This window comes from Anabrus simplex, chromosome 2 (assembly GCF_040414725.1).
Source record: "Anabrus simplex isolate iqAnaSimp1 chromosome 2, ASM4041472v1, whole genome shotgun sequence".
In the NCBI taxonomy this organism is placed as follows: Eukaryota; Metazoa; Arthropoda; class Insecta; order Orthoptera; family Tettigoniidae; genus Anabrus; species Anabrus simplex.
The window spans coordinates 619,800,482-619,826,045 of NC_090266.1; positions in this window are offsets into that span (position 1 = coordinate 619,800,482).

Genomic DNA, 25,564 nt, shown 5'->3' on the forward strand with positions numbered 1-25,564 from the left:
ACGTTATTATTATTTTATATTTTGTTTATGTTTATATTTGTTTTAATATTGCATTTACTATCACTAAAGAAATTATCCGCCTGAAGCATATGTGCGGAAATTGGATGCGGTCTTAGATTTATTTCTGTTCTAAAATACTTCACGATTTTGATAACGGGCATAGTGTAGGCCGACCATTCTTTCATAGTTTTGTTCGTTATGTTGGGTAACAGATTTCCTGGAGCATGTGCTTATTTCACTACTGAGCCTTAGGCTTTCTCTGAACTAATCCGGCGATCAAGCAAGGTGTCTTAAAATTCTGGACAAGTGTGCCTTTATATTTAAAGGTTGTTGGAGAGACAAAGTGAGAGCTAGATTCACCAGAAGGGTCTCTATGCTTCAGAAATTGGATAGTTCAGTTCATTCACCGGAGTAGGCGAGTTTCGGCAGTTACATAGTAGTGGCGATTCAGTTTGTTTTAAACGTGATCTGATATGAGTGTTAGGAATCACTTACACATTCCAATATGGATATGAAATATTAAATTATTGATTAGAAAGGCATTTGACTTGCTAACTGAAATACAGTGGCATTTTCATTTGATTCGTTAAGCATAAAACTGACATTAAGTGGTCCGTTTCCTAGTCTGGTACAATAAGATATTCTTTACACATTGAGAAACGTGATATGTATTCATCGGGACTTACATAAGGAGCCAACAGAAATGTAATGCTGATTAAAACGAGCTATTTCACGTTATCTTGGTTTGTGTTCTTTCCAACATACCTGTTGGTATACAAATGCGGTGGAATTTCAGATAGGAATTTTTCCTTGTGGCTGAATGGGATAATGGCCACCGTTCATAAGCCATTTTCCCTACTTCGCCATAGCTTCCAATTGCTAGATTCAAAAATTGTTCAATGCCTCTTCCTCTTTCCTTTACAACTTCACAAAACCTTTCTGTCTCCAAGTAGCAAAAGAATGAAGGGCGAAGTATGACAGAATTACTCTAATGATATGGAAAATATTAGTTAGTGAGACCTGACGCGGAAACCTGTTTAGAAAGGAATTAGCAGTTCGTAGCGTATAGTTTCACTATTGATCAGAATTAAGTATAACTTTAAAGTACAATATAATTGAAATACTGTTTATCTCTTCTTTTGGACTGGAATTTCATAACCACAACTGTTGTTCAATAAAGATCAAAACCGAACGAGACAGAGTAATGGAGACAGCATTTTTATTTCACTTGTGTGTTAACACCTTACATATTGCTCCTCTTTTGGGCTGCGTGCTATTCTTTTCTAGACGTAGAGGAGACTGAATAGGTTTCTGTGGGATCTTCGGTCCACGTTTCACTCGGTACTGTTCTATAACCACCCCGGTTGTGCGTCGGTTCTAGCTGGGGCATCATTTCTACTAATCCGAAATAATCAGGTTCGATAAATTTTTGTTTGATTTACTTTACATATTATACCCGGATCATTTCTGACGAGACCTAGCTCGATAGCTGTAGTAGCTAAAGTGCGGCCATTATCCAGTATTTGTGAGATAGTGGGTTCGAACCCCACTGTCGGCAGCCCTGAACATGGTTTTCCGTCCTTTCCCATTTTCACATCAGGCAAATGCTGGGGCTGTACCTTAATTATGGCCACGGCTGCTTTCTTCCCACTCATAGCCCTTTAGTCCCATCGTTGCCCAATACCTATCTATGTCGATGCGACGTAAAGCAACATGTAGAGAGAGAGAAAGAGAGAGAGAGAGAGAGAGAGAGAGAAATTTCTGGTGACAAATTGTGTTTATAGTGCACTGTGCCTTCTGGCATGAGCTAGAGGAAATTTGTTGCTCTTATTGACCTGATCCTTGATTTTGACAATATGAAAGCGACTGAAGTACAGTCTCAGCGAGGAAAGCAGCGTAAACGAACTACTCATTTTCCTAGTATTTGTCCTCAGCCACGCCTGGGCTTTCTGTGACAGTTGATGGTGGAGCTGGATATTAGGGCTGAGGACTCAACCAACCAACCAACCAACCAACCAACCAACCAACCAACTTACATACATGCATACTGAACCATTGAACTTACCGTTCCATCGTTGGTCGTTTGCCTCAGCTGCTTCGATACAGCAATGTCGTACTCTCGGTTCTCTCGGTCGTTACGAGGTTTTACCCTCACTTCGTTGACCACTAGATAGGGTTCAGATGAGAGCATAACTACTTCAAATGAGCAAAAATGTGCTTACTAAAATATTCTATTCAATGCAATCACGATAATTTGTTTACTAAATAGGCAAGAAAAGTCAGTTAAATTTGTCACAACATGTTATAACGCAGTCACAATGTGACTGAGTGGAAATAGTATCTTGGAATTGTTTATATTATTGTCTTCCAAAGAATGAAAACGCAATGTTAAGATTCGTGGACAGCAAAAAAAGAAAAGAATAGAAAACCTGAAAATCGGGCAATATTGATCCAAACGATAACTGAATGTTAAATACAGGCTTACTCTGACTTTAACTTCTACCTAATTATTCTCATACCGAGCTCGATAGCTGCAGTCGCTTAAGTGCGGCCAGTATCCAGTATTCGGGAGACAGTAGGTTCGAACCCCACTTTCGGCAGCCCTGAAGATGGTTTTCCGTGGTTTCCCGTGGTTTCCCATTTTCACACCAGACAAATGCTGGGGCTGTACCTTAATTAAGGCCATGGCCGCTTCCTTCCCACTCCTAGCCCTTTCCTCTCCCATCGTCCCCATAAGACCTATCTGTGTCGGTGCGACGTAAAGCAACTAGCAAAAAAATATTCTCATAATATTTAATTTCCATTACAATTCATTTTCTTCTTGCTTGGATCTTTTTAAATATAAGTGATCCCATAATCACACAACTTTATAACGATCTCAAAATTAACTTCTCAGGAGCAAAATAGCATCCTGTAATTTTCTATCTGACAAATACACGGTGTCACAAAATTTAAGTATCCCAAAAATGCCAAACTTTATCATACTTCACTGGATTTCGGTATAGACTGCAGATCTCGCTTACCTAACTGCTGAACGCATTATTATTATCATCATCTCAATTTCTTTGTTACTGACGGTGCCGAAATATTACAGTTAATTTTGTCAGTACGGACCATTGGTGGCCATCATGGTCAATCTAATAGATAGCGCCTAAATATCTCACAATGAGTGTTATTAGCCAGAATTTCATGATTAATTACTCGATGTTTTCCGAAATGTTCCGGCCTCGCTCGATGTTTTTGGGGAATCGATTCCCGCTGTGTGTTGACACGCCACGGAACACATGGTAAGCTTGCAACAAAAATATGGATGCGCGTTATTTTTTCCATCTCGTACCTGCCATTTCAGCAATTATGGGCTCAATACATACTGCATATAACTCCAGAGCTTCAAAGAAGTAAATGATGTACAAACACAGTCAATATTCTTCCGTGCCCTTCAGGTTATAAGGGGAACAGTGAATTCGTTTTTTTTATTTTCCAAAAAATGCACGACTAGCGAAACATCACTAGCAATATCAAAGCTATCTCCATACAGATCATGAAGGCCCTTGAAGGAGAATAGGGAAGAGAATTCCACTACCTATTAGCTCAACACTGCGTGTGATAGAATGGTTAGACCCTGTGGTAGGCCGTCTTTTGCCCCCGGTATTAACGAGAGTGAACCCTAGGGTCTTATATCTTGCGAGAAATAGAAATCTCCTTCAAAAATATATTTCTGGTCTACCCGGCGGGGAATCGAAATCATATCCTTCCGGGTGAACCGAGCATGCCTTGCCGCCTGAGGTAGCAAACACTTTTTATCAACACAAGGAAATATAAAGAGAAATGCATGGCTGAGTAGTTTTATTTTATATGACAAAAAAAAGTATATAATAAAAGTAAATGCGTCTCGGGGACGGGGCGGGCAAGGATTTTTATGAATATAAGAAGATAATTATATACGAAAAAATTGCATGAGGGGGTGTATTCAAATAAGAAAATATACAGGTTAATTCGTGAGGAGTTGTCGCCATTTGCGGAGCTTATTTCTGAACACATTTTGACCAAATGTATGTCTTTAGAAATTGATTAATGGCCTTCGTCCTTAGGACAATTGGCCATCAACAATGCACAATTACTGAAATATTACAACAAAAAAGGGAAAACAATTGGACCACAAGATAAAATACATATGGAATGATAAAAAGGGCCTAGAATAGAGCGAAAGAAAGAAAACACACTTGAATAAACACTCTTGCCGGGCTGAGTGGCTCAGACGGCTGAGGCGCTGGCCTCCTGACCTCAACTTGACAAGTTCGATCATGGCTCAGTCCGATGGTATCTGAAAGTGCTCAAATACGTCATCCTCATGTCGGTAGACTTAATGCCACGTGAAATAACTCCTGCGGGACAAAATTCCTGCACCTTAGCGTCTCCGAGAACCGTAAAACAAGTTAGTGTGACGTAAAGCCAATAATATTATTAATAAACACTCTTGCTTCGTTAAATATTTACACGAGTTTTCGTCTAGTATATTGCTACTGCACTGTACACACGAAGATCTCCAGTTGCTAGTAACAGCTGGATATGTGTTTGAAGCGAACCCGAAGGTGCGAAAGGGTATCCTATACAACAATTCTCTGCGGTAGGATATAGTTCTACTGCACTCGAAGACTATGCGATTCACATCTCCTGTGCTTCTTGCAATACACGGGCATTGTGCTGATTGGAGGACTCCAATCCTCTTGAGGTGAGCGGAGAATGAACCATTGTTGAATCTCCGGATGATGATTGTTACTTGGCCTCTGGTCTAAGGTTTCCTTCTGCTTTTTACATAAAAACCAGTGCAGGACTGGCGTAATGAAAGGAATAAGCCAGTGCGTGCGCCTTGTTTGGCCAGACTGTTAACCAGATCATTGTGTGGAAGTCTTGCATGTCCATTCACCCATAAAATTTTTAACCCCCTTTCCGGGAGGTTTCATGACGGAAGGTAATTCTAATATTGCAAAGATGTAGGAGTGTGTTCGTTTGTTTCTTCTCGATAGTACTTTGAGGATCTGAAATGAAAAGTGTCTTATAAACAATTCTTGATTGTAATACAGTGCCTCCTGGATGACGGGAAGTTCAGCAGTGTGAATGGATGCTTGAATGGGAATAGAAACATTAGCATATTCATGCGTTTACACACGAAAGTATGCGAAACCAACCGAGTCTGCTGACTTAGCACCGTCAGGATAAATGTTGGTGTAATGTGAACAGGTAGATTCAATGAAGACAATTACGTGTTTATTTGAAGCAGGTTTCTCTTTTAGGTACCTCGGAACATAACATGTGGAGGATGGAGATATCGAACAGGCTTAGTTAAACTGAAATGCCGGAATCGTGCAGGCGTTTAAAGTCAAGGGTATACCGAACTTATGTCCTCTGAAACACTCTAGGAGTAGAGGTGGCTGTTATTTTCCACGATATTTCCATACTGATTACGCACAACGTGAAAGCTTTTTGAATAATGGGTGATGATCCAGAGTACATCGTTGAAGGAGAAATGTTGTTGCCAGTAGTTTTCGGTTCAAGTGCAGTGGCTCATGAGCTTCGACGTGAAAAGCATTGACAGGCATTGGCGATTGTACTAAGACATACCGGAGAACATGAATTTACAGGACGTTTAACTTCTCCAAAACATACTTTGGAGCATTGCTATACAGTATACTGCCATAGTCAATAACGGTCCGTATTAAGAAGCGGTAGATACTTAGTATAGAGGCGGGAGCAGCGCCAACCAAGTGCGATTGAAGAAGCGAAGGACGTTCAGTGCACGCAGTGTCCGTATCTGGATGCAAGCAATATGTCCACTCCAAGTTAGATTGCTTCCCAAATGCATCGTCAGGAGGCGGACAATAGACCTCACTGGAAATTAATATGGTCCAAGTTGAATTGTAGGAGACTGAAAAACAGGTTTTTGGTGAATGTAGTTACTGATGATTTCGAAAGAGAATGTGTTAGTCCAGTCTGTGTAGTCCATTCTTTAAGAAGTTTTGACGCAGTATTCAGATGCTGAAGAGTAATCGTCAGACTGACTGAGAAAGTGTAAATGCAGACACCTTCAGCATATTGCAAAAGACGGATAGCGAGATTAAATATTGCGTCCATGTCAGGGGTGTAGATAGCATACAGTAAGGGGCTAAACACACTGCCTTGTGGAAGGCCTTTAGAGACTGTACGCGGTCCAATAAATGTGGGTCCGTTCCGAACGTATATGATGCGTTCTTTAAACGAAGTTCCATTCACGATGATAAGAGTTTTAACGAGTTTCATTGGTGCTGAATTGCGCAGCAAAAGAGGTACGTCCACATTGTTGTAGGCAGAACTATTGTCCAAACAGAGTGCAGCCAGATAACCCCGAAATTGGAAAGAACACTTGATGTCAGTGGTGAATATGCTAAGATAACCGATGGTCCCACGTCCTCTTCAAAAAAAGGCAATAACCTGTTGTGTTCCAAAAATCGCTCTAATCTACTTTTAATCATCCGTTCTACTGGTTTGACTACGCAAGATGATAAAAATATTGGTCTGTAAGATGTTGCATCTTGAGGATCCTTACTGGGCTATAATATGCGTGCTGCGATTTGAGTACTCCTGTGGCCTATGTGTCCATATGGAATTAAACATGTGGACAAGGTGAGTTTGAGTCAAGAGAGAGAATATACTAATTTAAGAAATACGTAATGATTTATGACGTCCTTTTCCAGAACAGTATTAATACAGTCCTTAAAAGGACGCTGAAATTTAGCCAATGTAAAAGGTAGTGTTAGAAAGTGATTAGTATTTTCGCGGACGTCATCCGTTTTATGTATTTGTTGGTATATGAACGGAGGTACAATGATGTCGGCAAACTGTTCTCCCAACTCTACAATGTTATTGTGGCTAATATTTCCAGAGGACCAGAGGACTCTAATTTGTGATCATATTGTAGTTATAGAGGCATATTTATTATTACGTTCATATAAACTCCCTACACTTTCACGTTTCCGTTGTTTCAAGTAAAGTTTCACTTTGGAATTTGTCTGTTGGTAGAACACATACTTATTCCATGTAGGTTGGTGATGGTATTGACTAAAAGCTTGCTCATGTTTCGCTAGCATCAATGCACATTCTCGATCGCAACAAAGGGTTGGAGGTCCTCTTTTAAGAGTGCAAGGACGAGAATCGGAGAGCCGTAATTTGAAATAACAAACTGAAATTCGTCGAGGATATTCAAAACTGCAAGGTTTTCCTGGAGGCGATATTGAAGAGAATACTATAGAAGAGCACAACGTAATATCAACAGCAGAAGGTCACTGCAAATTTCGAGGGACGAGAGTTGGGGAGCCGTAATTTAAAATTACGAACTGAAATTCGTCGAGGATATTCAAAAAGACAGTTCCCGCAGCATCAGCAAACGTACAACCCCAGGTATCGCAATGTGCATATAGGTCGCTACATTTAGGTATGGTGGGTCGAGTCGCGATATCAGATTGTACCATTCGTTTTAAGCTGAATCACACGTCGAGGAGGGCAATATATTGATATCAGCGTAAAAAGCTTGGAAGCAAGGTGTCTCCGTACAACTACGGTCCGGAAAGACGTCACTTGTCTGAAGTTCAGACACCCATCGTTTGTCGTACTCGAGATGAAATAATGATCGCTGCTCCATCCACACGATCATCTCTGTACACTCTAAACCACACCTCCAATCCTGCTGATGTCCAAATTTCAGGTATGGTGACAACAGAAGCCTGCCTGTTATAAATCTCTTTTAATAAACTGTTTCTGTGAGAAAATGAGCGTTCCATTGTAATATTTTTAGATGATTGGCCATTGGTTATGCACCGAGAAATCTTTTCACGTAATTCTTCAGATGATGGAGGGCCTTTAGAAGATGAGGTTATTCCTTGTCAAAGATGTAAAATAAGATTGTGGACATTGCATATTAAGATATCAATGACAAAATGAAAAGTATTCTGTGTAACACGGCTATTCACGTTCATGTGGGAAGGAGTAGGATGAGGTTAACCGGGTAGTGGTTTCGTCTGATGGTGTTTTATGGAAGTTCACGAGGGGAATAGATAAAAGTAAACAAAATATAAGTTGAATGTATCCGATTGTTTTACATAATTGGCGAATGCTGTTCCACATGTTTTCATACGTTTCAACAGTTTTAGATAAAAATAAACAAAATATAAGTTGAATGTATCCGGCATTTGTATATGAGTGAAAGGTATACATCGAAAAAATGCTTCGGGCTCCCATAAAATGTTCCATCTGCTAATATAGTATTAGAATTATTGCATACAAAATTTAAATTTCCTTCACACGCAAAGAACACCATTTTGTTGTTAAGATCTACGCAACAAAATTTCTCATGCCTGTTACTTAAAATATTGAACTCGTGTAATTGCACTAGTGCCTCGTCAGCTGAACGAGGTACAAGTGGTAGTAATTTCCTTCGCTCTCTGTACATTGATATACGAATTCTGTTAAAGTTTCCTTTGTGAATAATATTTGCATTTCAGTTACAGAGTTCCTTGCGGATAATTTTACGTGGTTTTGTAGTCAAGTGCTCTGCAGCTATGCGTTTACAAGTATTTCTAATTATATGATTTTCGATGCACTGTTCGCTTTCATTTTCATGTGTATGTTCACCTCTTGTAAACGCAATTTCATTAACATCTGAGTTAGTTTGTAATGTAGCTACATGGTTTTTAACAGTGCATCGTCGCGATATACTTCTAGTACTCATTACCCGTTGTCTACGTATTTAAGATTATTCCAGACTACGCATTGCACTCCGCGGTTGATCACTGTGTTCACAAGCGCCATGCCGGCACGAGTACTGACACACTGAAGAACGTCTGCGTATTCTGTTACACCGGCAATATATGCTGTTCACCAGTGCTGCCACACTAGTACCATATGAGCGTGTTCGTAAATTCAGAAATTAAAAATACGGCTTGATAAATTTATGATATACTCAATCTTCCATTTTACAAACGATTTATATGCCATAGTTAGAGCTTAGAGACGTGGTAGTCACTTTCATTGCATGATTAATTTGTCACATTCATTTGCGGTACTGTAACCTGAATATTTGAGGTTATTTCACGGTATCCCACGGCCAGTTTTGCGCAAATCGCATGCACCTGCATTGCTAGGTTGAATAGGGGGAGGGCCTTCCTCTCAGTGTGTCCTACCGTTTATCAGTGAAATACGTTTCAGTTAGGTATAATATACAGTACTGTAGTGAATGATTGAGAAATAGAATTAATTTCAGTGGTACTAAAGTCGTAGCACTAACACACAAAGCATACTGAGTACTGTGTTCCGTTCGCCCTAGTGAGATACGCAACCACCTGCGAGAAGCTCAGCCGGCACGAACTGTACCGTGCGCTCACGAAAGTAGATAGCAAAAATATGTCATATGATAATAATGTTATTGGCTTTACATCCCACTACTTTTACGGTTTTCGAAGACGCAGAGGTGCTGGAATTTAGTCCTACAGGAGTTCTTTTACGTGCCAGTAAATCTACCGACACGGTACGTCATATATTCTCAATACTTACCGAGTTACAAAAATTATGAAAGTTATTTGTAAAACACATCCTTCTCTAGTTTCTTTCATTTAAAGGGTAAAATAATATAAAATTAACTCTTCACAAATAGTATTTTATTTAACTAGCTCGTGTCTGAAGCTCAGTAACTTATGTGTTATTATTCCATACGTAAAATGTAATTTTGACGTTGAAAATGTAGGCATTCCTGTATGGAGCAAGTGATTCGAAACACACTTTGTGTTTCAGATTGTAAAGAGTTCATTTAAAACTTGTTTACCCTTCTAACGGTAGGATGTGAAACCAAATGTGTTTACCAACAACTTCCAAACTATTGTAACTCTGTAATTATTGAGAACGGGACACTGATTCATATATCTTTTACTCAAAACGTCTTCAGCAATCGGTCCCATAAGCGGTGGTAGCTCCTCATGAATCCCACGGTATGAGAAGTTAAGTGGATGAGGGATTTTTATGAAAATAAAACAATATATAAGGAAAATAAATGAAGGATATTTTTCAACAAAGACTAGATATAAGGGAAATAAATGCGCCAGGTGTGCTTTTCAGCCAAAGAAAAACGTGCTTGAAATATAAATGTGAACGATGAAAGCCAAATGTAGGTCGATGCATTGTACATTGGAGAAACAGAAAACCTGCAAATCGTATGAGTAGTTTCATAAAACTGATTCACTTGTTTTAAAGTAACACTTAATCCTTAATTTCAGCAACAACAACAATAATATATTTCTATTACCTGAATTTTGGATGGGTGGGGAACGTTTCGATGGGCGACTATTCACCCTCGACCGATGCTAATACTCTGCCTGTGTTGAACACTGACAGAATTCCGTAACAAATTGATACACTTGTCAACAGCATCAGGGGTTCAGTTTGGTATATCCGTCGCTCTTTTGTAGGGGTGTGAATTGAGTTTTCCCATTTGTTCTATTTCTTCTGGAATAATTCGCACTGACGTGTTCCTGGTCTCCAATTTGAAGGATGTGTGACATTAAATATGGGGCATATTCCCGTCTTAGTAAAAAGTACCAGTATTCTGGGATACCGATTTCTACCTATACAGGTTAATCTCTGGTGTAGTTCTATAATGTGTCCTAAGCCCTAGTGCTAGTTGGGCCTATAGATCAGTTATGGCAAGTTGAAATGCCACTAACGTGTAGAGTGTAAGCGTTAAATTTATTATTAAAATGTATTTATTTATTTATTTATTTATTTATTTATTTATTTATTTATTTATTTATTTATTTATTTATTTATTTATTTATTTATTTATTTATTCGCATCCGGGAGATAGTGGGTTCGAATCCCACTGCCGGTAGCCCTGAAGATGGTTTTCCGTGGTTTTCCATTTTCACACCAGACAAATGCCTGGGGCTGTACCTTAATTAAGGCCACGGCCGCTTCCTTCCAACTCCTAGACCTTTCCTATCTCATCGTCGCCATAAGACCTATCTGTATCGGTGCGACGTAAAGCCGCTAGCCAAAAAAAATTTATTTATTTATTTATTTATTTATTTATTTATTTATTTATTTATTTATTTATTTATTATCGTTCGAGCGTACGACCATGCAGCCACCACACACACATATACATGACTAGGATAACAAATAAGATAAACAAGTGAAGCATATGAAAAACCAACAAAGCAGTCACAGCTGAAGGAGAAAAATACTTAAAAACATACGAAAAAATGTTCATGCGGTCAAAACATTTTCGTGTGAGATGTAGTACTGGAGATTCACGGTTAAAAGTGGGTATTTTTTTACAAGTTGCTTTACGTTGCAGCGACACAGGTAAGTCTTACGGCGAAGATAGGACAGGAAAGGGCTAGTGGTGGGATAGAATCGGCCGTGGCCTTAATTAAGGTGCAGCCCCAACATTTGCCTGGTGTGAACATGGGAACCCACGGAAAACCACCTTCAAGGCTGCCGACAGTGTGGTTCGAACCCACTATCTCCCGAATACTGGAAAAGTGAGTATTAATAGCACTGTAATACTGGTAGGGAGTGTGATTCGAAGTTCGTACAGTCTTTTATACAGTCAGTTTTGTGCATCTTGATGGTGTCAATGTAATGTTGTTCAGATTTGAAACACATGACGGATCACAATCACACATGGGAGAGTTCAACGCATTGATTCGCTGTAAGTGGCTGGGGTAACAGACGTGGCCCAAACACATGGAAATGATTGATGTCAGGGGACGCCTCTTAAGACGTAAACATGAAACCAGGCTTTTGAGAGGTTGGATCAGCGTATAGTGTCGTTCTTTTTATATCTGCGACACAAGCAGCCTACAAGGAGTAGAGACTGATGATGATGATTATAATGCTTGTTGTCTAAAGGGTCCTGGAAGTCAGAATGGGTAACCACGGAGTATCACTCTCAGAAAAGCCGACGGTGCGGTTTCAGCCCACTCATCTCCCGAATGCAAAACTTGGCTCCATAACTGTAGCGCGTTAACACTCGCAGCTACTCCACTTGGTCTATAACAATAATAATCATTTAACGTACCACTACCAAGCGATTTGGCCACACGGTCTGGGTCACGCAGCTGTGGGCTTACATTCGGCGTGGATCATCGAAAACCTTCGATATGTTAGTGCGACGTTAAGCCACTAGCGCAAAGAATTACATCTCACTAACTGTACTTTTACGGTTTTGGAGAGTGCAGGGTACCGGAAGTTTGTCCCACAGGAGTTCATTTACGTGCCTGTGAATCTACCGACACATGGCTAGCATGTCTGAGCTTTTTCAAATAGGCCCTACCATCGGAATGAGCTGGTATCGAACCTTCGAGCTTGGGCTCAGAACGCCAGTGTTCTACTCCGAGCTGTTTAGTGATCTGAGGTTCGAATACTGACAACGTCTATCCTGAGTTTAGTCTTTCCATATATCTCCTACACTCTAAAAATGCCAATACTTGATATTACTGTATATTATTTTAGCTTTGGGTCTGCCTATTTTCTGCTGGGTTATCAGCCAGAGGTTGGTTGGACCAGCGGTCATGCGATTATGGGAAACCGCATAAACGGAAAGCGGCGCTTAAATGAAGCGTACTAAGCAATATGAGATGTGAGATAGTTTGGTATTGCTCTCCTCATTGGGCCTGTATGACCAACCCTATGGATAACAACTTTCATGACACTCAGACGCACATGCCATTACTCATCCCTCAAATACCACAGCACCTCCACACTGTCACAACCGTAAATGGGACTGGAACTTCGGTGGAAGCTACATTTTCGTCTGGCCTGTGACAAGAGGCGGTAGAAAGTATACTGCATACGTCATGAAATGACAGCTTCGGGTAAATGTTCCAAAAGCAGACAGTACCGATCCCGAGAGCTGTAGTCGCTTAAGTGCGGCCAGTATCCAGTAATCGGGAGATAGTGGGTTCGAGCCCACTGTCGGCAGCCCTGAAAATGGTTTTCCGTGGTTTCCCATTTTCACACCAGTCAAATGCTGGGGATGTACCTTAATTAAGGCCACGGCCGCTTCCTTACCACTCCTAGCCCTTCCCTGTCCCATCGTCGCCATAAGACATATCTGTGTCGGTGCGACGTAAAGCAACTTGCAAAAAAAAAAAGGTATTTTGTAATGGGAGATTTGACAGGGCTCCATGGCTCAGGGGGCAGCGCGCCGGCCTCTCACTGCTGGCTTCCGTGGTTCAAACCCCGGTCATTCCATGTAAAATTTATGCTGGATAAAGCGGACGCGGGACAGGATTTTCTCCGGGTACTCCGGTTTTCCTTGTCATAATTCATTCCAGCAGCACTCTCCAATATCATTTTGTTTCATCTGTCATTCATTAATCATTGCCCCAGAGGTGTGCAACAGGCTTCGGCAGCCGGCACAATTCCTATCCTCGCATTCCATTCCTGACCCGGTCGTATGACTGGAAACAGGCTGTGGATTTTTCATTTTTGATAGGAGATTTGGTTGGAGAAATACTTTGTTATTGCTTTTTAATTTGTTTATTTAAAAATGTAGAATGCAGAAAACAGAAAATTATCAGTCGTACGCTTTATGAGTATTTTCTTTATTTCAAGAAAGTAGGCTGCATATAACATTTGTAAATCCTTTTCTGTTGAGCTCTTCAGAATTAAATGATTTCAAATGTTTTTACTCAGAATATGCGTTTGTTGCGTTCGCCAATGGTATTTGCAACACCTCCTATTATTTCTGAACAAACGTAACTAATATTGGTGAATATATTCGTGGGATTTTAAGAAAAAATTAAGTAAATATATCTTACTTCTGAGAAAAGTCTGAAAATTTTCGATATTTCATTGCCTGTATCTATAATTACAATTAGAAAATTTATCTGAAAAATTATTCTATGGGTTTGTTAGAGTATCTAGAAAAGCGTTTCAGGGCAGTTTCAACGTGTAAGAGATTCAAATACTGGCAATGTGCTTTGCTTTGCTTGCAAATTCACGATATCCTTATTTTATTCGTATTACATTATGGGGTCTTTATAATGAAAATACTTCTTTGAAATTGTGTCAAACTCATATTGCTGTGGGACATCGGTGCCTGTCGTATTGCACCTCATTTTACTCCATGCGTGATGAAAGTAGCAGGTGGCAGTCATGTCCTTAAAGACAATATTTTGAAGCTGGTGGAGTTTGACGCAAGTGCGATAACAGGTATACCTTAAAAACAATATTCTCTCACCCATGGGTAACTAATGTAGATATCAAGCTCGATTTTCCGATTGTTATTATTTTTCTATTATTATTATTATTATTATTATTATTATTATTATTATTTTACGATCGTTATTATTATTTCTTGTATGTATAGCTGTGAAGTGTTACATCCATTTAGTATTAGTATTGCTATTATTTACGTACTCGAATGGTCGTATTATGTGTGAGGCTATGTCATGGAACATACGTTGAACATAGACATTGATATCAGTTCCGTTAATGAAAATACCTGTAAATTAATATTATGTAATTTATTCTTACCTGTATATATACATTGTAATCCATAATTGTGAAACACACTGTAACATCCAGAATGGTATAGACACTAGAACAATTGAGAATATTCTATACATTATAATCTATGTATTGGACACTCTAGAAGTTTGACGAAGATATTTTTTGTAAGGTAAATTTCTAGACGCCTGGCCTGGCACATATATAAGGAGGCGATCTGGACACTGAATTTAGTCATTGGTAGTTATTGGAAGAGCCAGGCAGTCTCCATGTTGAATTGATCGGTAGTCATCTCTTTTGTCTGTGTTTCAAAGAGCAACCTCTGTGATATTCGGTGCCAGTTGTCAACTGTTTAAAGATGGCAGCTTTGTTGATATCCTACAGGTGAAGTGTTTTTGTTTTGTCATACGGTGATTAAGGTTATGTGTGTATTAATTTATGAATATGTAAATAAAAGTATTGTACCAACTGACAGAATCTCGTGTGCGTCTGTGTGGATGCGTTAAGTTACGACTCAAGGTGAACAAAAGGCTGTTCTAGGGTTCATTACTTGTATAGTCGCTCGTAAGTATGAGCACATCATATTGTTTGTACCTCGCATTTAATATTTTATCTGACTTAATTTTGATTATTAAAAATATAATTATTCCCCCATTCTGATAACAACCTTGTGGATACCCACAACAAACATATATACAGGATGGTCAGAAACAAAGTAAACGGCGTATATGAACTTTAGAGTTTTGGCCATACTGATAAATAATGATTCGTTATTTAGCACCGTTATTTTATCAGCTACTTCAGTCAGCCAATCAGATCGCATCGCGGGCGAATTCAAGTGGGCGGTGTTAATAAATCTGCACGTGACTTGAGAGCCCCGCCAAGAAATCAGCACCGTGGGTTTCAGCCGGTGTCAGTAGTATACTTACTAGAGCAGGTTCCTCTCAGCTCGGAGGTCCGTGTTCAAATCCCTCCCCTGGCGAACTTATTTCCTTGAATTGGTGCTTACAAACTGATCTTAAGCAACGTGCAGATTTAGCAATATTTGAAAATTATTTATTGATCATTTATCAGTATTGCCAAACCTCGAACGCCCAAATAGCCGGTTCACCTTGTTTTCGACAACCCTGTATAGGTTCTGAGGAAAACGCAGCTGCGAGGAACATACCCAGTACCACGTGCACATTCTCTGCTTGAGCGACTGTACATTTGTGGAAATGCCTCTCTCAATCAGTGTTTCTACGAAACGGTGGCTAGATCGAATGAGACGTGCTGGTGTGCTGCCTGTTGACAAATTGGACTGCATTGATCTTGAATTAAATTCACGTCACGTTTCGTCACGAAACCTCAATTAACACACTTCGCTGCAGTGAATCTAAAAGTGCGTCCACACTTTTATTAGATCGCCATATTCCGTATCGGTATCCTAATACGTTGATATGACGTATCAGCTTAGTGTAGTGGCAATGTCTCTCAAAGTCAAATTGGCTGCTTTCAGCTAAATGTTCGTTCATTGTGTTTTAAAAGTTAAATCGAGAAGACCACGGAGATAGTGCATAAAACGGGGTTTTGTCAACAGAATAATTTATGGGGTTCGTATTCATTACGAGATTTGTAATTCCATTCTGTAAGTGGTTATACAGAAACCACAAGCCACAAGGTTGTGTACCTGGTCACCCCATTGACAGTGTATTGTCCTAAGAAGGCAGCCATAAATCTCAATGGGATGATTCGATGAGCAAAACTTGAATTTCACATTATTAGTATTATTATACAATCTGCTTTATGTCGCACCGACACAGATAGGTCTTACGATGACGATGGGATAGGAAAGGGTTCAGAGTGGGAAGGATGCAACCATGGCCTCAACTAAGATACAGTCTAGTATGAAGATGGGAAACCACGGGAAAAAACTTCAGGGCTGCCGAGAATGGGGGTTCGAACTCACTATCTCCCGAATGCAAGGTGTTAGCTACGTGACTTAAACCGCACAACCACTTGCTCGGTTATTATTATTATTATTATTATTATTATTATTATTATTATTAAGAATAATAATAAGAATACATGATCATCTTTTTTGGATTTTTGCCGTGTCAAATAAATAAAGTGCACGAATTCTTTACATTTTGTCAAGATTTTGCTCCGTGTCCTCTGAAGAGAAGTCCGTCCATCCAGGACTACGACTGTTCTTTTAGAACTCTAACTACCCCCTGTGGGTGGGGGATGCAGACGAAGAATACACCCACGGTATCCCTTGCCTGTCGTAAGAGACGACTAAAAGGGGCGACCAAGGAATGATTATGTTAGAACCATGAAACTCCTTGTGATTAGTACCACCACGCGGGGAACACCATGGGTCGCTTTTCCTTGCGCGTAGTTGGGTACCAGATAGGTTTGTGATTAGTAGCACTATATGAGCGACACTATGGGATGACGGAATTCATGGTTCTGGCTGCCTATGATTAGTACCCACTATATGAGGAACACCACAGGATAGTACGAGTCCCTGTAGTTAGTACACTTCTGTGATGAACACCATAGGTTTGCGTTGCCTGTCAATGGCGCCGCAAGGTGCGAAACACCACAGGTCTGTGTTACATGTGCGCATTACACTACCTGTGAATAGTACCATAATGTGTGGAATACCGCGAGTCTACGCTACTCTTGATTAGTACCGCAACATGACAAATACCATGGTTCTACTTTTCTAGCGATAACTACCATTATCAGGGGCCGATGACTTGGATTTTGGACTCCTTTCGACTGCAAGCATCATCGATTCAGTATCGTGGTATAGCAGCAGTCCCTTGGTCAGTAATCTATTGTTTTACGCCAGCTTCTGTGCATGTGAGGCACTGTGGGTCGGTTCCACTGATCGTTTTAAATTCATATCCATCCATCCATCCATCCATCCATCCATCCATCCATCCATCCATCCATCCATCCATCCATCCATCCATCCATCCATCCATCCATCCATCCATCCATCCATCCATCCATCCATCCATCCATCCATTCTTCGTCCTCACGTTTTGAATTGTGGTCAGTGGAGGATTTTGGGTTTTTAATTTGTCATTTCATTTAGTCTCATTTCGTACCATTAGAGGCCGATGACCTAGATGTTAGGCCCCTTTAAAGAACAAGCATCATCATCAGCAGCAGAACTCTAACTGAAACTAATGAGAGTGACGCACATAAAGCTCTCGTGGTACCGGTGCAAGTCTTCCTGCTTTCTGTAATTGGCTAAGTTTTGACTTAGATTAACATATAGTCGTTCTGTTACAACAATCGTAGTCGTGGTCGGACGTGTTTTCCTTCAGAGGAGGCGGAGCAAAGTTTTGCCGAAACTTAAAAAATTCCCACAATTTATTATTTGACACGGCAAAAGCCCTAAGGGCTTTCTCTACTGCATTCCATGTTCATAACTTTGTGATTAACTACTGAATTTGTTTTGCGGAGAGCGGAGGTGGGTAGAATCTTCTCCAATTCCAATTCCTTGACTTCACAAAATATAAAGAATTTGCACAGTTTATTTATTTGACACGGCAAAAATCCAAAAGGTGATCATATTGTCTTCTTCTTTTTCTAATAATAATAATAATAATAGTAATAATAATAATAATAATAATAATAATAATAATATTCAGTATCGATCACCACTATCCCTAAGGCGTGCAAGAGGTCCTGCCAGTTAGCACGTTACTTCACTTTAACAATATTTCGACCGAGGTCGATAGCTGCAGTCGCCAAAGTGCGCCCAGTATCCAGTATTCGGGAGATAGTGGGTTCGAACCCCACTGTCGGCAGCCCTGAAGATGGTTTTCCGTGGTTTCCCATTTTCACACCAGGCAAATGTTGGGGCTGTACCATAATTAAGGCCACGGCCGCTTCCTTCCCACTCCTACCCCCCTTCCTGTCCCATCGTCGCCATAAGACCTATCTGTGTCAGTGCGACGTAAAGCAACTCGCAAAAAAAAAAAAAAAAAAAAAAAAAAAAATTCGAAATATGTTAGGTTAATAATTTTGTTTAAGTGCATTAATCTTCAGTATAACGAATTATTTAACAATACACTGATGAACAATTGAATTTCAGATAGCTGTGATCGCAGCGCATTTGATGGAAGCCAGATTGTTGGCTCCAGACGTATGGGTCATTCCATCTCTGAACTCGTCCAGACACTGGGCTAACTGTCAAGAGGGCATCGTGATTACGTGGTTTCGGTAAAGACCACTAACGCCAGGGCTAACTCTCATGGTGTATAGGGGCCGATGACCTTCGATGTTAGGCCCCTTAAAACAACAAGCATCATCATCATCATCTCATGGTGTACAAGGTGTTAATTTCAGGGTTCGCTGTCGCCTAGCTCGGATGGTAAAAGCGGATAGATGGGTCACAATGCAGCAGATAACCCACGAATTTAATGCAATGTGTGAGCAGCCATAGCATGCAGAACCATTTCTTCCAGCTGGGTACAGAAACCACTGTCCCACTCGAGGACCACTCCTCATTGCACGACATATGTCACAAAGAGTGACATGGGCAAAGGAATATTACCATTGAACTCTTAAAGCATGGTAAGAGATCATCTGGACAAATTAGACGAGGTGCCAGTTGTACTCTACTATGGGCGTGTACAAGTGCGTCTCACCGCACAGAAGGCTGCTGATGGTATCCTCGTGTGGAGGCTGTACATCTGCCAACGTCCCTCACCGGCGAACGATAAAGGAATCTGCTGTCAGATCATATCCACCCATTTGTTCGCCTTCAGGGCCACTACGGACCTTACCTAGCCCTCTGGAAACGGTGAAATCGGTGGGAACTGCACCTATATTCTTCAATAGCTTCTCCACACTAATTTAAAAGGAAACTTTATTCTGATATAGGTCTAATCATAATCCGTGCAATAATAATAATAATAATAATAATAATAATAATAATAATAATAATAATAATAATAATAATAATAATAATAATTAATCAATACTGGAAGACTCTCCCTATATACAAAAAAATGGTCCTGTTAATAAAGGCAATTGGGAAATCCAGCGATAGATTAACTACGGTAGTGCGCTGGCCTTCTGATTCCAAGTAGTCAGGTTCGACCTTGGCTCGGACTAGTGGTCTTTGAATGTGCTCAAATACGCCGGCCTCTCGTGTTGGTAGATTTCCTGGACCGAGCTCGATAGCTGCAGTCGCTTAAGTGCGGCCAGTATCCAGTATTCGGGAGATAGTGGGTTCGAACCCCACTGTCGGCAGCCCTGAAGATGGTTTTCCGTGGTTTCCCATTTTCACACCAGGCAAATGCTAGGGCTGTACCTTAATTAAGGCCACGGCCGTTTCCTTCCCACTCCTAGCCCTTCCCTGTCCCATCGTCGCCACAAGACCTACCTGTGTCGGTGCGACGTAAAGCAAGTAGCAAAAAAAAAAAAGATTTCCTGGCACGTAAAAGAATACCTGTGGGAGAAAATTCGGCCACATCGACTGGTCCATAAACCGTAACATTAGTTAGTGGGATGTAAGAACTTTTATTATTATTATTATTATTATTATTATTATTATTATTATTATTATTATTATTATTATTATTATTATTTCGGAGTTTTCGTGGTTTACAGAGGTGTAAGAAGGTGCTGGTGTGAATGGGTGGACAGAGGAAAGATGAGAGCATAATTTAAAATACTAAATTTTGAACTTTTATTTCTTTCCTTTCTTTTTTCTGACTTTAAACTTTGTTAGATGATCTGAATCAGCAACAACAAGTAACAGTTAAAGAGCTCGTCAGCTCGGATAACAAGAGTGGACTTTAAGTCCAAAAAGAAATCAGGTACAGTAGAGAAAATTGTCGACACAGTAACTTACAAGAATTGAACTTAGTAGTTCTAAAGTTAACACTGTTTCAAAGAGCACATTATTGCTCCACACACTTACATTTCAAAGTTTTACTTGAGTCCAGCCTCTCACAGGCACATGTTTTCAGTCATATTTTACACTAGCTGATATAGCCGTGCTTCGCTACGGGATTCTCAGAAAGACTGACTTTGTGGTTTTCCTAACTGAAGTCAACATAGATCACTACAAAAACGTCAGTAGGAATGTAGCGATTAAAAGCAATGTTATCATACTAAATACTCGATCAAATGAAAAACAGCACATTTTCTCACTTTTAACGAACAGTAGTACGGTGCAGATCTAACAGTCCAAAGTTCCAGAGCAGGAATGACCAGGCCTCAGACAGCCGTGAACACTTCTCTGCCATTATTCCGTTAAATATACACACTTCTCATTCCAATCAGTGCCTCAGAGTAGGGATTGAATAGCTCGAATGCTATGATGAACCAGTGTGTTACGTACCAGTAGTATCGGAAAATTTATGAAACAGAGGAATGGCATGCTAGAGAAGAAAGTTACTTAACTCCCCAGCTACTTCCCGCCAATATTTAAGCAGATGTTACACTCGTACGACTGGGCGAGTTGGCCGTGTGGTTAGGGGCGCGCAGCTGTGAGCTTGTATCCGGGAGATAGTGTATTCGAACCCCACTATCGGCAGCCCTGAAAATGTTATTCCGTGGATTCCCTCCCATTTTCACACCAGGCAAATGCTGGGGCTGTACCTTAATTAAGGCCAAGGCCGCTTCCTTCACACTCATAGCCTTTTCCTATCCCATCTTCGCCATAAGACCTAACTGTGTTGGTGCGACATAAGGCAAATTTAAAAAATGCTCGGTACGCAGCAGTAATCCTATCTATCCGAGATGAGTGGCAACAGAAGACAAAGCACATCACAACAAACAATGGTCAATGTAATGTTATTGTTGATCAGTTTTATGAGCTTTGTATATTGTAGGCCTTCACACTGAGTTTTCTTTCGACTCTGTGGTATTAGGGCGTCTTATAAAATTATTTATAGCGTAGAGTGTAGTTCCTTATTCTCTTGTCTTAAATACTGATTTTCATGAAATCATGTTTACCCTTTTCGCATGACTCGGCACTGATAAGGACTTAGTAACAAAAATCCAAATTCATGAATACATCTAATCATAGCCGGTATGGTAACAATGTATAAGACATAAATGATCGGAAATATAATTCTACATAACTTTTCTATAATATTTACCGATACGACCAATAATAACATAATTATTTGGGAATTAAATTTTAGGGTTACCACTAAAATACAATTTCATTCAGCGTGAATAAAATTATTTATGGCTTAGATTATAGCAACTTATTCCCCGACTTTGCATGCCGATTTTCATAAGATAGGACCATTAATAACAAAAATATTAGAGAATTCCATTGTAGCCTTCCCTAAACTATCAATTTTCTCAGCATGAATGCAATTATTTATGGCATAGATTGTAGCGACTTATTCATCGACTTCCCCTACCGAATTTCGTTAGGATACGCCTATTGATAACAAATATTTGAGAATTAAATTTCAGGCCTTCCCCTAAACTACCATTTCACTCAGCGTGAGTAAACCTTTTATGGCCTAGTTTATAGCGACTTATTCTTCGACTTTGTATACCGATTTTCAATAAAATATGATTACTAATAACATAAATATTTGAGAATTAAATTTAAGGCCTTCCCCTAAACCACCATTTCAGTCAGGGTGAATGGAATTATTTATGGTCTAGATTGTAGCGACTTATTCCCCGACTTTGTATACCGATTTTCAATAAATTCTCTTAAGCCGTTTTCTCGTGATGCGTGGACAGACAGACAGACATTACGGAAAAGTAAAAAAAAAAAAAAAAAAAAAAAAAAAGTGCATTTCCTTGTTACTGTGGGCACGACTGATACAGAAATACCATCCTTTTTAAATTTTGAGCATTGTACAGACAAAACTCTTATTTTATATATATAGACTAGATCATCATCATCATCTATTTACCCTCCAGGTTCGGTTTTTCCCTCGGACTTAGCGAGGGATCCCACCTCTACCGCCTCAAGGGCAGTGTCCTGGAGCTTCAGACTCTTGGTCGGGGGATACAACTGGGGAGTATGACCAGTACCTCGCCTAGGCGGCCTCACCTGCTATACTGAACAGATGCCTTGTGGAGGGATGGGAAGATTGGAAGGGATAGGCAAGGAAGAGGGAAGGAAGCGGCCGTGGCCTTAAGATAGGTACCATCCCGGCATTCGCCTGGAGGAGAAGTGGGAAACCACGGAAAACCACTTCGAGGATGGCTGAGGTGGGAATCGAACCCACCTCTACTCAGTTGACCTCCCGAGGCTGAGTGGACCCCGTTCCAGCCCTCATACCACTTTTCAACTTTCGTGGCAGAGCCGGGAATCGAACCCGGGCCTCCGGGGGTGGCAGCTAATCACGCTAACCACTACACCACTATAGACTAGATAAATTTCAAAAAAAGTGTTTACTCTCATTTCAGCTCAACAGTCTATTACACACTAACTAATTAATGGCACTTTAAACAGGAGCAGTAAGTGCTCATTCTAAATGGCCTTAGTGTACAAAAGAAAAGTTTTAAGAGATCGGCCATAAACAAAATGCTAGGAGGTGAAACACTTGCACTCCTTCTGAAATTCACTTAAAATCCTACATGGGATTATGGCCCGAAGTTACAGAGGCTAATCCTATGCTACAGAGGGCTGACTAGATGCTAAATATTCAGTTCCAAAATTTTTTGAAGAATTTAGAGTTTTAGAATAACATATTCTCACCCCATACCAAGTTGAATGGGAAGTAATAGAGGAAGAACACTCTTTATTCCTAAGTTACATATTTCCCAGTAGGGATTTGAATAGAGTCCTTAGACTTAACTGAAAATTTACATTTAAAGGGTGCTATTAAATTTGATAGAGAACCTCTTTGGCTCAGACGGCAGTGCGTCGGCCTCTCACCTCTGGATACCGTGGTTCAAAACCCGGTCACTCCATGTAAGATTTGTGCTGGACAAAGCGGATGCGGGTTTTTCGTCTGGTACTCCGGTTTTCCCTGTAATCTTTCATTCCAGCAACGCTCTTCATTCTCATTTCATAGCATCTTATCAGTCATTACTAAATCACTTTGGGAGTGGCGACCCCATCGTACTAATAGCCTCTACCGAGCTCGATAGCTGCAGTCGCTTAAGTGCGGCCAGTATCCAGTGTTCGGGAGATAGTAGGTTCGAACCCCACTGTCGGGAGCCCTGAAAATGGTTTTCCGTGGTTTCCCATTTTAACACCAGGCAAATGCTGGGGCTGTACCTTAATTAACGCCACGACCGCTTCCTTCCCACTCCTAGCCCTTCCCTGTCCCATCGTCGCCATAAGACCTATCTGTGTCAGTGCGACGTAAAGCAACTAGGAAAAAAAACGAATAGCCTATATATGAATCATTCATGACATCCCTGACCCTGCCAAAGACTGGAAACCAGGTTGTAGGTTTTCATTTTAATTAAATTTGATAATTTTACATTATGAAAGAAGTTTGAAACCTTCCCCTCAAATTAACTGTCTGGAGCTATCGCATTTTAAAAGATGTATGACATTACCTTGAGCTGTTGGGCCTTCCGACGACGGGCAAGGCTGCCCCTGCCCCATACTATGCCGTACACACATAGCTCGGAGCGATGAAGATGACAAAACGGCCCTACAGCGCCCAGCTTATATAGTAACTTGGGAGAAAGGTTCTCGGACTCCCTGTACACACCCCCAAATTTAATCGGGTAGAAAATATATATACAACCGGGCGAGTTGGCCGTGCGGTTAGGGGGACGTAGCTGCGAGCTCGCGTCCGGGATATAGTGGGTTCGAACCCCACTGTCGGCAGCCCTGAGGATGGTTTTCCGTAGTTTCCCATTTTCACACCAGGCACATGCTGGGGCTGTACCTTAATTAAGGCAACGGCCGCTTCCTTCCCATTCCTAGGCCTTTCCTGTCCAATCGTCGCCATAAGACCTCTCTGTGTCGGTGCGACGTTAAGGAAATAGCTTATATATATATACACAAACATTTCTGATTGGTTAATAACTTAAGGAAGAAGGAAGTCGTAGATGTGCTGGTAATCTTAGCGCATAAGAAAAACAATCAACGAACAACTTTAGGTTTACAATCATATAGAATATAAATTTCCCTTGAAAATTAATTGTCCCTCCTCCCGCCAGATGGGATACATAGGCCGATAGTAAAGACATCAAAGGATTAAAGGTCCAAATTTCTTCAGATACGCAGTTTCAGATTCATAACACAGATTGCCTACTAGGAGGCGCGCAGTTCAAATGGACGGAGATGTACCTTGGGTACGATTATTATTATTATTATTATTATTATTATTATTATTATTATTATTATTATTATTATTATTATTGTTATTATTATTATTATATCTGGTATACAGATGCGCAGCAAAGAAGTATTAAGAACAACCACAACTTGACAATTGCATGTCATACGTTGGTGAATTTGAAACGGATTATTTCTTTAGAAATTCTAGAAAGCAGAAATACAAGGGTGAGTCAATAAATAAGTAGCAAAACTGAATTGAGGCAAAAATAATCAAAGTAACTTTCTGACATTTTATTTCACTTTTCCACATATTCACCCTGTACATTCAGGCCCTTATCCCATCCCTTCACAAGTCATTGAAAGCCAGCAGAAAAGAAGTCCTTTGGTTGCTGTCGCAGCCAGCGTGTAACCTCATATATTACGGCATCATCTGTATCAAAATGACGGCCACCCAAATGATTTTTTTAGGTGCCCAAACAGATGAAAATCACTGGGGGGCTAAGTCAGGACTGTACGGCGGATGTCCCAAGCGCTCCCCATCTCTGATGCTTTTCCTTACATGGTTAAACTTTTGGATCCAATTGAACACAGCTGTCCGTAAGAAACAGTTTTCACCATAGACGGGATGCATTTCGCGATGCACTTCTTCTGTGGACAGTCCTTTAGCGCACAAAAAACGCACAACTGCACGCTGTACTTCTCGTGTACAGTCATGCAACACATGTGCCATCGTGCACTAACAGCCTCTGACTGACTGAGTGCCTGCGAGATGTCGTACGACAAGCATAC